Source organism: Oxyura jamaicensis, chromosome 1 (genome assembly GCF_011077185.1).
Source record: "Oxyura jamaicensis isolate SHBP4307 breed ruddy duck chromosome 1, BPBGC_Ojam_1.0, whole genome shotgun sequence".
NCBI classification, from domain to species: domain Eukaryota; kingdom Metazoa; phylum Chordata; class Aves; order Anseriformes; family Anatidae; genus Oxyura; species Oxyura jamaicensis.
The window spans coordinates 120,120,012-120,134,293 of record NC_048893.1 but is presented as its reverse complement, the minus strand read 5'-3'; the positions used below and the strand labels follow the sequence as shown (position 1 = coordinate 120,134,293).

Genomic DNA, 14,282 nt, shown 5'->3' with positions numbered 1-14,282 from the left:
TATATATATGAATATTATATATTCAATATATTCAATTATATTTAAAAATAATTCTGTCCTTGAAAATAGGACAGAATTGGATAGAAAATAGGACAGAATAGGACAGAAAATAGGACAAGTGAGAAAAGACTTTCTGCACTATCGGTTGGATTTTCCTGCTAGAGTACTTCAGCTGTATACTTCTATAAGGATTTTATCAGCTGATCTGAAAAGATAGTGATTAATTAAAGTAGGAGTTACCCCATCTGGTAGAAATGAATTTGCAGCCACTTCTCTGAACTGTTAAGAATGTGAAAACCGACCTTCAGAAAGCTGGTGAGGATGTCAAAATGTGGAAATATTTGCAGGTTCAAATTCTATTTTTACTTTTTGAAATCAATAACAATTCTGACCATCTATCGTCTTTCAGGATTTGTTATACCACATAGTTAGTTTTACATGTAATTAATTAGGATCAATATGGTATTCTTGTCTGTGCTTCTGTTGATTAAAAATTCAGTGTAAGAGAAAACTTAGGTTGTGCTGCATTCGATTAAATGTTTGATTAGGAGAGTTGTTTACATATTCAGTGAAGTCTCCATGAATGAAGCCTCTAGAGAGTCTTCTGAGCCTTCCAAAGTAACTGCAAAGATAAACTTTCATTTTGTACATATTGGATGTCAAATGTGATCTGCTGAAGGGGAAACTGACTCTGGCACTGCTGGGCTTTATGAAATATCTCAAAGAATCTTGTTTCGTGAAACTAGTTCTCTGTTTGCTCACCATGTCCTGTTGGTGGAAAGGTAGAATAAATACTTAAAGCCTACATATTTGGATTTGTTCATCATATGGCTTTACAGGGATTGGCTTAAATTTAAAAAATGTAGGGAAAAAAAAAAAAAAAGTCTTTTTTCAGCATGATGCTGAACTTTATATAAACTTACAATAAGCCTAATAACAAAAATATTTGCACTTACTTTCTATGCAGTCCACTGAATATTTGTTGCTCACAGCAGCCCTTGATAGTATTATGTGAACTTCTTGGTAATGCATTTCTAAATGCTTTCCTTTCTGTGATATTTCTTTAAATTATCCTGTATTAGATTGAATTAAATAGTAGATTTTTCATCCACATGGTTTTATATCTTCAGTAACTTATGTTCCTTAATGTCAGTTCTTTTCATGCTGAGTGGTATTTGATAGCTTACTTGTGATGAAGAGAGGTTTTTTGCTTATGAATTATTTAATATTCATGAAACAGGAAGTAGGTTAGGAAAGAGACTCTTACTGATCCATACAGATTTTTCCCTATAATGTGGATATTAAAAAAATACTTGAGCACTGACTGCAATGCCATCTGGTGGCTTTGCTTTTTTTCAAGGGTGTTGAATAGACAAAGGTTTTTTTTTTTTTTTTTTTTTTTTTTTTAGTTGTTAAAACAACAACAACAAAAAATCTGTTAAAAGGGGCTGGAGGAATGGAGGGAAAAGTCTGCAAAAAATGTTATGACATCAAGAATTATAATTAGATACTGTCAGCGTAGTGGTATTTTAGGTACTTACAGTGCCTAATAGTAATTTGATATCATCTTGTATCAAAAAAGTTAGAGTTCATATTATTTTCTGTGGTCCTCTGTTCTTCTACAGATTGTTAGGCATGGAGTTAATGAAGGAGCTATATTCTGTATTCAGTTTTAGTACTGCAAAAGGAAATTTTATCTTCTAGGTCAAATTTATTCTATAATAGAAATAATTTAACTGGGAGGACAATCTGTCCAACGATAGGTTATCAGGGTATGTATGGGGTCCTTCATATCATTATTATGAAATTAAGGTCTGTACGTGTATTACGTCATGCAGGAGAAGATTGAAGATTACTTCTGTTTTTAATGTCTAGTATTTCTGTGCCTTAGCTACCGTGAACGAATACAGGTGGTTCTAGTTGTACTTGTGTGGGAGATCAAGATTACAAAAAAAAAAGGAAGATGAGCTTTGATGTTGCAAACCTTCTTGGTGTTTCTGAATTGTGTGTTTTGTAGGAGGCAGATACTAATTTTAACTAGATAAATGTAATTCAGGATTCTTTGGAGGTTCTAAAACTGGTGAAATTCTGACATATATATTATATATACATAATATATGTTAAAAATAGCTAGTAGTTATTCTGCTAATTTTGTACTCTTTGAGAACTGTAAATTAACTTTTTTTTTTTTTTTTCTAAATTATGTCTCTCTGAATTTTTATGACTGATTTCTTCCACAAGAATCAGTATATTTTAGAGCATAATATCAGATGTGTCAAGGGTATCTCTGCACAGACAAGACAGTTTTTGTTTTTATAAAACATTTCCTTCAGCTGGACCTAGCAACTGCATTATTTCTATTCTGCAATAAAATAGAAAATAATAATAACAATAAATCTAAAATCCAGGTTATCTGGCAAAAACACTAAGAAATTTTACACAATCAAGTACTGAGCCTGATCAGGAATCTGGTATACAGTATTTGAGTATTTGTATTTTAAACTTTTTTAAAAAAAAAAAAAAAAAAAAAAAAAAAAAAAAAAAACACGTTGGTGAAGCTTGGTGTTCCAACTGCATAATACCATATAATTGTCATCCTGCTCTTAGTGCATTTCCTTCAGTGGTGCCATTCTCTTTTTCATTCTGACTGTGTTTTGATTGCTTAAGTATTTTCTTTTGGATTCTTGTCAAAAGGTAATTAATTAGTTGGTGAATGTCATACTGGATGTGACATGCACTGAATAGTAGTCGGATGGTTCAAAACTTAAATGAATAGATATATATCCATAGCTTTAAGAAAATAATTTAGAAAAATTAAAGGCTGTGCTTCTTGTGAGCCATAGGAGTTAGTGTCAATTGATATTAATGGCCTCTAGCTGTTGTTTTCACTCTGTTACAGAATGTTAATTTTCCATTATTAATAAATGGGTAGATGGGATTTGTGGTCTGTTCTGTTGGGTGGTTACACAGAACCTGAAATATATGGAGCCTTTTCAAGTCTATCTGACATGTAAGATCAACTTGTGTGGATGAGTGTTTTTTTTTTTTTTTTTTTTTTTTTTCTAAATTTGAGCAATTAAAATAACTATTACTGCTATGAAAACCCCTTTTCTCTATTTGGTGACAAGAAGTAAAAGGACAGCAAATTTAATTCCTAAACAAAGATCTATGTAGCTTTTTTACTGGATTTGGGGGATTGAGGAGGGCAATCTTATCAGAATCTTATCAGTCTTATTGCTCGACCTGGTGAAGAAAGATTTTTTTTTTTGTTATTTTATTATTATTATTGTATGAGAATTGTTTCAAAATACTTGTTTTGAATTGGCTTAGCAATATGCAGTCTTACTTGTGGTTGTAACCAGGGGACTGAAGGGGTGAAACCCTGTGAAATGTTTTTCTTTTTGGGAGAGAAGGGACAGAAAGTTGAGGGGAAAACTTGAGCATCTTGAGCATCTTACACAGCAAAAGTATCCATGTTACCATCCCACAGTTAAATATGACAAAGCTGTTGACTCCAGTTTTGGTACAATCCTTGCCTTTTTTCCTTTTATTATGAAGGAAACCAAAAACAAAGAAACAAACGAGAGACTGTTGTTGAGAAAAGAGGCATGCTTTTCTTTTTACAAGTCAAAGGAGAACTTATTTAGTTTTCTGAATACGCAAAATGTTACTACAGTTTTCAGACAGAGTATGTTTCTGAACCTGTTTCTGTGTTCATGCCACTGTAAATGATAAGTGTGTATTTTCTTTAAAGGAATACTTACTTTCAGGACTTCTCTTTAGCTATGGAACATTTCATTGTTGCATTGACATGGTGTAATTTTCAGCATACAGATTTCATTTCAAAACCCTGAGGAATAATCTTGTTGGAAAGAAAACTAGTTTTGTTAGTGAGCCTCAACAGATGTTTGGCCACAGGGGTGGTTCAGCTCTACTGGTCTCTATTCTATTTTTCTAAGATAAGGACACTGTTCGGTGTGTCGGATGAACAGCAGTGATACACGCTGGTTACCAAAGGGCAGGCAGGGGCTGTGTTATAAAGAAACAGACCAACACAATTCTGTGCCACTAGAGGATCTGGGCAATATGGAATGACTCCATCACCAGTACAGATACTTTGTGACACACTTTTTTTTTTTTTTTTGAGACTTTTTGAACACACTGTTACTTGTTCTGTGAGCATTTATGAACTGGATGGCTGGCATTTTAAAGACAGTTATATGACCTTTTATTGTTGCTAGGACCCATACTGATTCTTTACAGAGTTCTTGGAGATGATAAATAATAACCACACTATGTGGAAAGCCTGTCTGCAGTATCAAAGGGTCAATGTTTTATAGTGTGCAATACATACCAAGAAATGACTAATGATAGTAAGGGAGACAAAGCAAAATCTAAAGCCAAGAGGACAGTAATAGATATTCTTACATAGTTCAGTCACTGAGTTTTAGTAGCTGTTCAGAATGACTCTGCTCCCACAGTCTCTTGTTGTCCCTATGGAATGGTTGGTGGTAGTTTTGCTGATTGGCATCTGTTGGCAAGTGGCCTAGAAGATGTAAAAGAACAAGTGACCTTTGATCAGAAATAGCTGTTGCAGAAGATTTATTTATTTGAATTTTATGCTGTCACTTTTATGTAGAATAATGACTGTGGAGAATAAGGAGACAAAAACCTCAAGGACAAGTAATGACCATCTGATAGATTTGTCTTTTTTGCTTAAGTCTACTTTAAAAAAAAAAAAAAAAAAAAAGAATGATTTTTCCTGTCTTTTAAATCATTTGTAATTCTATTTGAAATATTTCCAACTGATAATTCCAGTTTTAATTACAGAGCTACTTAGGTTAGAAGGGACTTAAGATCATATGGTCCAACCCTGATGGTTCAAGCAACGTCAGCTACAGCTTGCTCAGGAATGTGTTCAGTTGACTTGAGGATTGCTCTTTAAGGACTTTTTTTTTTTTAAAAAAAAAAAAAAAAAAAAAAAAAAAAAAGATCTCTTGACCTTCACTTTGCCAGATTAGAACAAGCCTAAACCTGTCTCTCAGGTTATGAGTGGATTGCCTCATCTGTCTCCTAATCATGATGTGTTCATAATCATACTTCTGAGTTGCCATGTGCAGTTGCAACATAGGATAAAACTAGAGATGGTAGTTAGGTTTTAAAATTTGACTTACCTGGAAGTAATGTTAATTAACTTTGCTTGGTACTTGTCCAAGATGTTCCATTTCTTTCACAGTAAGATTACTTATTTTCTTTGCAATTACAAATGTATTTGAACTATATTTAAATATAAGCTAAAAATGGAGTCCTGTTAAACTACATGGAAAAAATAATGTACATTTTATGTTTTACCATTCCCTTGTCACCTCACTTTTAACCATAGTTAATAGCCTTGGTAATATGAGAATCACTATAGTTTCATATAGGAAAAAAATGCCTAATGCTAAGCATGCTACTTTCATGCACTTTTATATAGATCATGCACTATGATCTTTTCTTTAATGATGTTTGTGGCAGTAGGTAGAATAAAGGTAGAATAAAGACAGTGACTTGGGATATTAAAAATTAAATATCAGGCATCGATAGCCTCCAGTAAAACCAGCAACACACTTCAGTTGTCCAGATAAGAAGAGTGCACCCTGGAAGAAAGGAGTTATTGCTATTATTTTTTAAAGGTACAGGGTTGGCATGTCTGAAACCAAATTTTCTGCTGAGTGTCCTTGAATATATAGCCCAAAGTGAACACTGAAGACAAAACAAAGAAAAAGGCAAGGAACAACATAAAATCTACCTACCTCCCTACCTATCTATCCAGCAATCAACCTGTGTGTATCTATCTACCTACCTATATTTCTGTGCTGTGAGGGAAGGCTCAGTTTTTTTTCCTACTCAACAGAGATGCTATTAAGCATAAGTGACATTCTAGGTGGGACACAACAAAGAAGGAAGGAAAATATAGAGAGATACCGTGAGCCCTTTCTGGTCAAACAGGCTAAGCCAAGTATGACAAGGAGTCCAACTACTTTTTCTAGGAGTGAATTTTGGAAGGGGCTTCCTGGAGTCCAATGAATGCTCTGCTGTCATTTCCCTGAATGCATCAGGCCATTTTCTGCAAAAAATTGCATTTTGTACTGTAGATTTCTTTTTGCCATTGGCAATATTTTAAATATACTTTATATATAGATAAATATATTTGCATATATAATAATTGGAGAAATAAAATCAAATGCTGAGCTTAATTTTTCTAGGTAACTGAATAAGGGTCAGTAACAATATATTAATTAAGTAATTAACATTAAAAGAAATTATTCAGGAGAATAATAAGTTAGTATTATTTGTTTTACAAATAAGATGCATATATCCATTTTATAGTTTATTACTTGCTGTGGAGTTTTAGCAAAATGGGACTGTTAAGGGATGAAGTAGGAAGCTTACACCAAATACATAAAGTCTGGGAAGAAATAATGGAAAACCATTTTTTTGTCAGAAAATGCTTTTCTTCTTGGGAAAAGTAGCTGTCTTGTCAAGGAGTAGATGAATAAACTGTGAAATGCTTGAGCCAACATAACACATTCAAACACAGAACATTTAACTTAAATTTAGTTCCTAGATACATTTTCAGTGATATTTTTTCTCCTAGCATCATTTAACACCTTTATTAACACCTTTATCTACTGTCTTTCCTGCTGAGTATCTCAAGTTGGTATAAATATTCTTCACCAGCCCTCATATAGGACCTGAATACAAACTCTGCTTATTCATGGATCAAAATCTGAACATAACAAATACTTCTGAGAATACATGAAGGAAGAGAATAATAATAATAATAATAATAATTAAAAAAAAAAAAAAGAAAAGCAAACAACAACAACAAAAAATCCTCTTCTGCCTAAACTAATGTGGAAACACATAAGACTCCCTAAAGTCTAGGGAGTCTAGGGAGTCTTAACAGAGTTCTTAGCACTTGTATCAACATGCTGCTTAGACGTACTTGACTCTTTGTTGTGATTTAACCCCATCAGGCAGCAAAGTACCACACAGCCGCTCTAATTCAAGATTAGAGCTCATAAGAATAATTGTAATAAAAATAGATTGTTTTTCTTTTGATTATTGGGAATGGTAGAGTAGGATGGCTTATTTTCTATGGTAGACATTCTTCTCTATATATTTGATTATATGTATTCTACTATATATGATTAATATTCAAGTGTTTTTTATTAGTAACATATAGTCTAAGAGAAAGATAATAGTTTTTTTTTTTCTCAACTCTTTAAAGAAATACTTCAAGGTATTGACAATTATGATCAACAGTGGGAGGCCAAAGTCTCACATGGTTTCCTGCATACATACATACTGCCTACTGTAGGCACTGCAGCAGCTGTCCTATAAATAATGCTGTTGGGGATTTTCTGAATCCTGTCGAGCAGAAGTGTATTTTTATTTAAAATGAAAATCAAGGGAGTCTAGTTTTCTGATACAGAGAGTTGCAAGTATTAGTAATACGTAAGAATGCCTGAAAGTGAAACACTGGTATAGATTGTGCAATGGTTTTAAAATTATCTGATTCTCTCATTTTTTGTTTGTATCAAAGATGATTTGTTAACCTTCAAAAAAATTGCAATCCATTTCTTTTTCTACTCCTAGTAAGTTCTAAAAATAATTAATTTAATTTATGCTGTACTAGGTTGATTTTTATTAATAGTTTCATTGAAAGTTGCTCTTTATTTTCTTTCCCGTTTGTTTGATCTTAATTTCTAGGCCAAATATAGTATTGAGTCTCTAAATCTTGTCTCCCTCTTGCTGTAATAGCCGGGCATCAACCTCTATCACACTCTAGAGAACCAAATAATATGTTATGCATGCTTTCTTCACAGTCCTTCCTTGCTGAGGTGAATTCTCAGTGATAAGTCACAGGTGGGAGCAATTTCTGTTTATACTGACTTCAGTCAAATAAAACGTGAAGTTTGCTTTTTTTCCCTCTCTTAAAGTCCTGTTTGTTTCGTCCTATGCTTTTTACTCCACATTTGTGGAGTATTTTGGGGTTTGGATTATTTATTATAGTTTTGGTGTAGGTAATCTCATGCTGTATGTTTAGTTGTTATGGGTGGGAACTGTAATGTCTGATTAGCAAGTGGTTTTTTGACTTACATGACAATATGAAATTGAATCATTAAAGTTGTTTTTGTATTTGAAAAAAATAATTTTTGAATTCATAAGTTAATTTCCATTTGAACAAGGTAAAGATGGAGAAGATACTGAGTCTATCACAAATTATTTAATTTTAGCTACTGTTTCTTGTAATTTTCTAACTTTTCTAAAGTAGCATGACAGGTTCTTGTCTAATTTTACTTTTTTGTTTTGTTAATTTTATATTTGTGATAGTTAGTTCCTGTTTAAGATACATCTTCCATTCAAAATACATAGGAAAACAGTCTTGTCTTTCCTATTGGAAAATTAGCAGTACTGTGTAGCTTTTCTCCTTGAACCTGAAGTCATCAGTAGCAAAAAAACAAAAACAACAAAAAAAAACACACAATTTTAAGGACAAAAGTATAAGTTATACAAACAGCAAGTATTCTGAAAAACAGTTCAGAAAGTTATAAATATAAATATTTTTTATTTTTCAGTAATTGCTTCCTCTTTAATGTTGCTTTTTTTTTTTTTTTTTTTTTGTAGTTGTTGCTTGTTTCGTTTTCTTTCAGATTATCCATCAATTACCATTTTCACATAATTTAATTTAATTTTACTTCATTTTTATTTTAACGGACACAAACTCAATTATTGTGAACATTTTTTCCAGAAGTCTTGTTTACAGCAGAAAATCTGATCTCTTTGTTACAGTTAGATTATTCTTTAAATATAATTTAACTTAAGTAGAATTTTTTAGCTGATTATTTAACCTGAGCAAGAGGTCCACATTCTAACCTTGAGTATTTTTGTTTTAATGTATGTTAGAAATTCTATACTGGCACATTTTCCTCTGTTCAGTGCATTTTAGTTTTCAACCTATTGAATTTGAAGGGTCCTTAAAACTTCTTTCAGTACTTGAGAAGACTGCAACTTTGATTGGATAAGAAGAAATAGGATATAAAATATTAGTAGGTTCTTGGTTTCTGGAAAAATACAGCTTTACGTATTTCAGACTAAAATGAGTTATATAGCTATATCTTTTACTGCTTATGTGTTTTAGATATATGCACATCACATTAGTTGAAATATGAGTCTTAATTAGGACATATCTTCTCAATATGATTCACAATGGTATTTATGAGAAAAGCAACCTGGTGCATAACTAATTTGAATACCCTTAGAGGAACTTCAGGAAGAATAAATTGTAATGATACTCTTTAGAAATATTCTCTAAGATGCTAATTTTAAGCAGAACATATCAAATTCTGAAATCAACAGTGCTCTGCTTTAACCTAGCAGGCAGCACAGCAACACATAGCCACTCCCTGACTCTCCCTCAGTGGAATGGGGGAGAAAATTGAAATAGGTCAAAGTGCAAGAACTTCCCAAACACCAAACAGATTTTTCTAATTCTTCCACATGCAAAGCTTTACTTATCTTGTATATTGGATAATTTCTGCACTCTTGTTACCAGTATTTCTTGTATATTGAGAGTAAATATTTCTGAGCATTGTATTTCTGCACATTGCATTTCTGAATATCCTAGTATTTCTCTATTTTTTTTTTTCGTGGTATATGATGTAAATCAATAAGACTTCATGGTCCTATGCATTGAAATCTGGAGGGGAAAATAAAAATAAGTATGGTTCGAAATGCTTCCTTCATTTTTTAGGTTTATATATATATATATCCAGATTTGGTTGATATTCAAAGGCACCTAGTTTTTCAGCTCAGAACCTAGTGTCACAGGTTATTAAATTGATCCAAATATACCTAAACTCAGAGCATTAAAGAAGGGTTGAGTTGCTTCATTGGGGGTGGAAGGGGGGGGTGAGGGGGGAGGGGAAGGACATAAAACTATAAAACTTTAAAATAAAAGACAAATGTGATAAGCAAAACAGTCCTAGAGCAGAGTGGTTCACTTTTAAAACTGAGACTTTAAACTGTTTTTTATAACTTTAATTACATGACTTTGTCAGTCTTGTCTAAATTCAGCAAACATGGAGTCCTATAGAGGTGAAGGACTTCCTGAAATGAAGGGAGAAGTGATTTATTTATTTTATTGTTTATTTAAATCTGGACAAAAAACTTGAAACTTTCCTTGTTTGGAGTTGCATGTCCCATTCAGATCATCAGGGTCTACTTCACATACAATCTGAGTGTAAGTACTGAACCAGCTGCAACTTTATATAAAAACGGAAAGATCCAGCATTAGTCTGAAGAGATCTAATACAAGAATTTTGATTCATCCAGCCAATTCTTCATAACAGGCTAGTCAAATGTATAATAGCCTAGCCATCCATTTTTAATGCTGGCTACTCTTAGAATTTATTTCAGATGTTGGAGGATCTGGAAAACATTATTATTTATCCTGAACAAAGAAAAGTAATTTACATATTGACTTTAATATAGTTAAGCATAGCAAATAGATTCTGATACAAAATATTTGATATGGAGAATGTTATCTTACCAATTAATAACTTCCACAAAGAATATGTAAAGAAAAATAGAAAAAAAAAAAAAAGAAAAAGCAGGGAACCTAGAAGTCTCAGTCTTTAGTCTACCACAATAAATTATTAGATGTTAATTAAATGCATATTAATAGTCTTACCTTTTCAAGTGTACTCTTTCTGCATACTCACTTGCTTATCCAACATCTCTGTCCAACAACACAGCTCATCTGGAAATTTTCCCTCTCCACTTTTGAGGTGTTACTGAACTTCTCAACTTGACAGTCTGTGAGTAGAATGTCCTTCCTCTAGTTGCTTTTCAAGTTTACTGCTGTTGACAATCAAATTACCCAATAATCTTTAGAATAGATTCTTAGCAGATGTAAATCTCTTCAAATTCAAGGAACTCAGTAGATTTCCAGGGCCTTTTATGCCACTTTGTTTCTTTACCACAGAGCAAGTTTTGTTTCTTTACCACAAAATGGCAAATCATTCCTCAATTGTAGCCATTAGGAATCATCCATATATTTAAAAATATCTGGAACTTTTATCTGCTTTCTCGCAATAATGATTTTAACATTGTATTGCCTTTATTAAGCACAGAAGGTGCAATGGTTGAACTCTGGTATTTTATGACATGCCCTACGGGCATCAAAATTCAGACTCTCATCTGTGTCACAGCTCCTGTGTCATTCATGTCCCAGACAAGGAGGGTTAAAATTTGCTGCTGGCCTAATTTTGCTAGAACAAAATTTCAAATTACTCCTCTACCATCTCATCTGTGTAGCTTCAATTCTCTGGTGAGAAAATGCTCCCTTAGCCAAGTTTTCAACAGACTGCATAAGGAATGACAGCAGATGTTGCATTGCATTAGTCTTGAGAAAGTGTCTTGTTCAGTAACAGTTGAACCCTTCACTTTAATGTCTTTCCTATTGTGTTTAGACATTTATAAATTTGTATTAAAAAATGAAAAGTAATAAAGTGGTGATGTTAGAGATAAATTAGTTTTGCCTGCAGGTAAACTAGATTATGGATGAATGTTAACTTCTGCAATTTTCATAAGTTTAAAGACAGTTTCTAATCTTTAGGGAGAGACTAAAGTTCCCTCTGTGTTTACAAAAACAGCATGTAAAGATTGAAATTATTGAAGCTATGAACTAAGTCCAACTCCCTGCTTTAAAAGCAAAATGTCATTTTAAATATACTGTGTCAGAGTCAGAGTTTGAATTCTGAAATCTCTTTTGGCTATAGAAGAGGACTCTGTTGTTATTGGTACTCTATGCATGGCTATATAGTGCTTAATTTTACTGTGTTGTGCTGCATATCCCTATTATGCTGAGAATTTTTTCCAAAGTAATAAAACGTTTCCTGTAATGTTATTGTTCTATGTGAGATTCTATTATATGGCATCACATTTATTTATTCTGGCTTTGTTCAATATAGTATATCTTTGCCTTTTTGTCTGAAATATGTTAGTAGTTCAAAAGTTCAAACCTGCTCAATTGATGGTGGAGGGTACTGGTAGGGCTGCAGCCAGGCAGACTGCATGGTATGTTTGGGATTTATACAAAACCATGGTATTTAATTAAGAGTAAAAACCCCAAAGATATTATTCCACTTTTAAAGATATGTTATGATCACATGGAGGGGTTCTTTTCTGGTGTTTTACTTTTTTAAATATACCAAAATTCCAAACTGTGACCAGTCTTACATTACTAAGGAATGAAGTTACGCAAGCACCCTGCAGCTGAAAGCAGGTTCTGCAAAATACTTTGAGACAAAATTAATAATATTTAAAGTTACATGTTACATAGTATTTTGGAGTTGGACATTCCTCAGTTCATATAGATCTGGTAGAAAATGCCTCTCAAATATATGATCATTTTCTGTTGCGGGAGCTCATACTGTAGAGATATAACTAACACCCGATAAGGAATTGACTTACAGAAATTTCTAATAATTAAGATGGCAGTCAGTTTAGACCTTGTATTCAACAGAGCAGGGAATAAATGATTGGAATGTACCTTTGTTTATAAACATGCCGTTTCTGAAAATTGCTGTATCACAGTCCACATAAAGTAGATATGAAGCCAAAATGTTAAAAGTTCACTTAAAACCAACGCACATTGTTACTGTATCATGATGTTATCCAATGAATGAGGGAAATACTGTCAATTCCACTGAAGGATTTTTGTTTGTTTGTTTCTATGTTTTGAAATTGTCTTGATTCTTTGTTATTGCTGGGGGTTTGGGATATTTTTGATCTAGAGATAAAATATATCAATTCTAATTTGAAAGGTTTTTAGCAGGTATTGTTATAGCAGATTTTCACTTGCAGTGTCATCCAAAACATAATGTTACATAGTTAAGCAAAGGAGGCTTCATATACATGAAAGTATTTTTCACTATTTGAGAGAATTTAAGATTACTCGTTTTAAAGGCAGTTATTTTTTTCCGTATCATATATATATATATATATTATATATATATATATATATATATATAAATATTTGGGAAGTTTTTCAGATTTTTTTCAGCATTTTAACAAACACAGTTCAGAAATATAGAGAAAAGTCACTGGGGTCTAAGAAATGGGGGTTCATGATTTTACCATCAAGAGTGTAGGACCAGTTAAAACTCTAAAGTTCAATTTTACAAAGGCTAAGAGAAGCCCTGCAATAGACACCTACTTCAGTAGGGAACATCTCTATGGATAACAAGCCATAAAATACTTCCCAACATCCCACAACAAATGTAAGCTCTGTCAGTGCCAGTGTCAAAGATTTCATGAATGGTTTGAGGCTCTTCCCTCCTTCCCATCACTATTTAGCCATTTGATTGTTGGCAAAGATTACACATTGCTTCTATGAAGTATGAACAGATCAGAAACCAATCCAGTTTATTTAAACTTTCTTTTCATTTTTCGTCAGCAACGTGAGCCCTACTAGCATGTAACATCTGCCTTATTGCACTTACAAATCTGGAGTGGTCTAATGAATGGGATGTTTTGCTGAGTAATATGTTGCAATACTTCATCTCAGTGTTCAAAGAAAAAATTGTGCCGTTTCTTTCCTCCAGCCTCCTGACTGCATCGCACATTGCTTCATGTTTCTCTTGCCCAGGAAAGAAATGACTATTAAATATATTTGTGTGACTTTGTTGAGCTACAGTTCTTGGAGTTTGCTTGCTATGAATATATGATAAAATAATTTCCTGGACTGTAATTATAAAATAGCTATTCCTATAAAATATACATATATATAAATATATAAATACTCCTATAAAAATACCATTCCTATTTGCATAAATTAAGTATTCTCAAAGTATAGGGAAGATCAAAATCAGTGAAAATATCTCTTTTTAACTATTATGAAAAACCCCAGAAATCGACTTTAAATATTTTAAATCCAGCTTTTCTTCAAATGGTTGAGAAGTTAAGTCAGTATTTTCATTTTTCTTTGATTACTTAATTAATTTGTCTTTGAAGTAAACATGTCTACAAAACTATTGTTAAAAGTAACATTTTTCTGTCGACAGAAGCTTTTTAATTCTGTATCTGTGACATAGAAAATGAGCCACCTCCACAAAAAAAGTGTCCTTTTTTTTTTTTTTTTTTTTTTTTTTTAAAGCTTGGTTGATGTTTTTTTTTTTAATTTCCTTCCAATACAATGTAACTATGTACCATAATATACATATAAGGTA

The 14,282-nt window shown here is 32.5% G+C and overlaps 1 protein-coding gene and 1 long non-coding RNA gene across 6 annotated transcripts in view; one reads left to right on the top strand and one right to left on the bottom strand.

Annotated features, from left to right (window-relative positions):
- The window catches only part of IL1RAPL1 (interleukin 1 receptor accessory protein like 1), a 723,370-nt gene that overhangs the window by 85,631 nt on the left and 623,457 nt on the right, over positions 1 to 14,282 (top strand). Inside the window, exon 3 of one of the 5 annotated variants that reach the window (XM_035316062.1) lies at positions 10,806 to 10,868. The exons of the other annotated variants lie outside the window; for them this stretch is intronic. The gene's annotated coding sequence lies outside the window, so the exon portion shown is untranslated. The remainder of the gene's footprint in view (positions 1 to 10,805; positions 10,869 to 14,282) is intronic. 5 annotated transcript variants of the gene reach the window in all.
- Positions 1 to 14,282, bottom strand: part of LOC118160967 — a 25,746-nt gene that overhangs the window by 8,441 nt on the left and 3,023 nt on the right. The window contains exon 2 of the long non-coding RNA XR_004747786.1: positions 168 to 179. This is a non-coding gene — a long non-coding RNA (uncharacterized LOC118160967). The remainder of the gene's footprint in view (positions 1 to 167; positions 180 to 14,282) is intronic.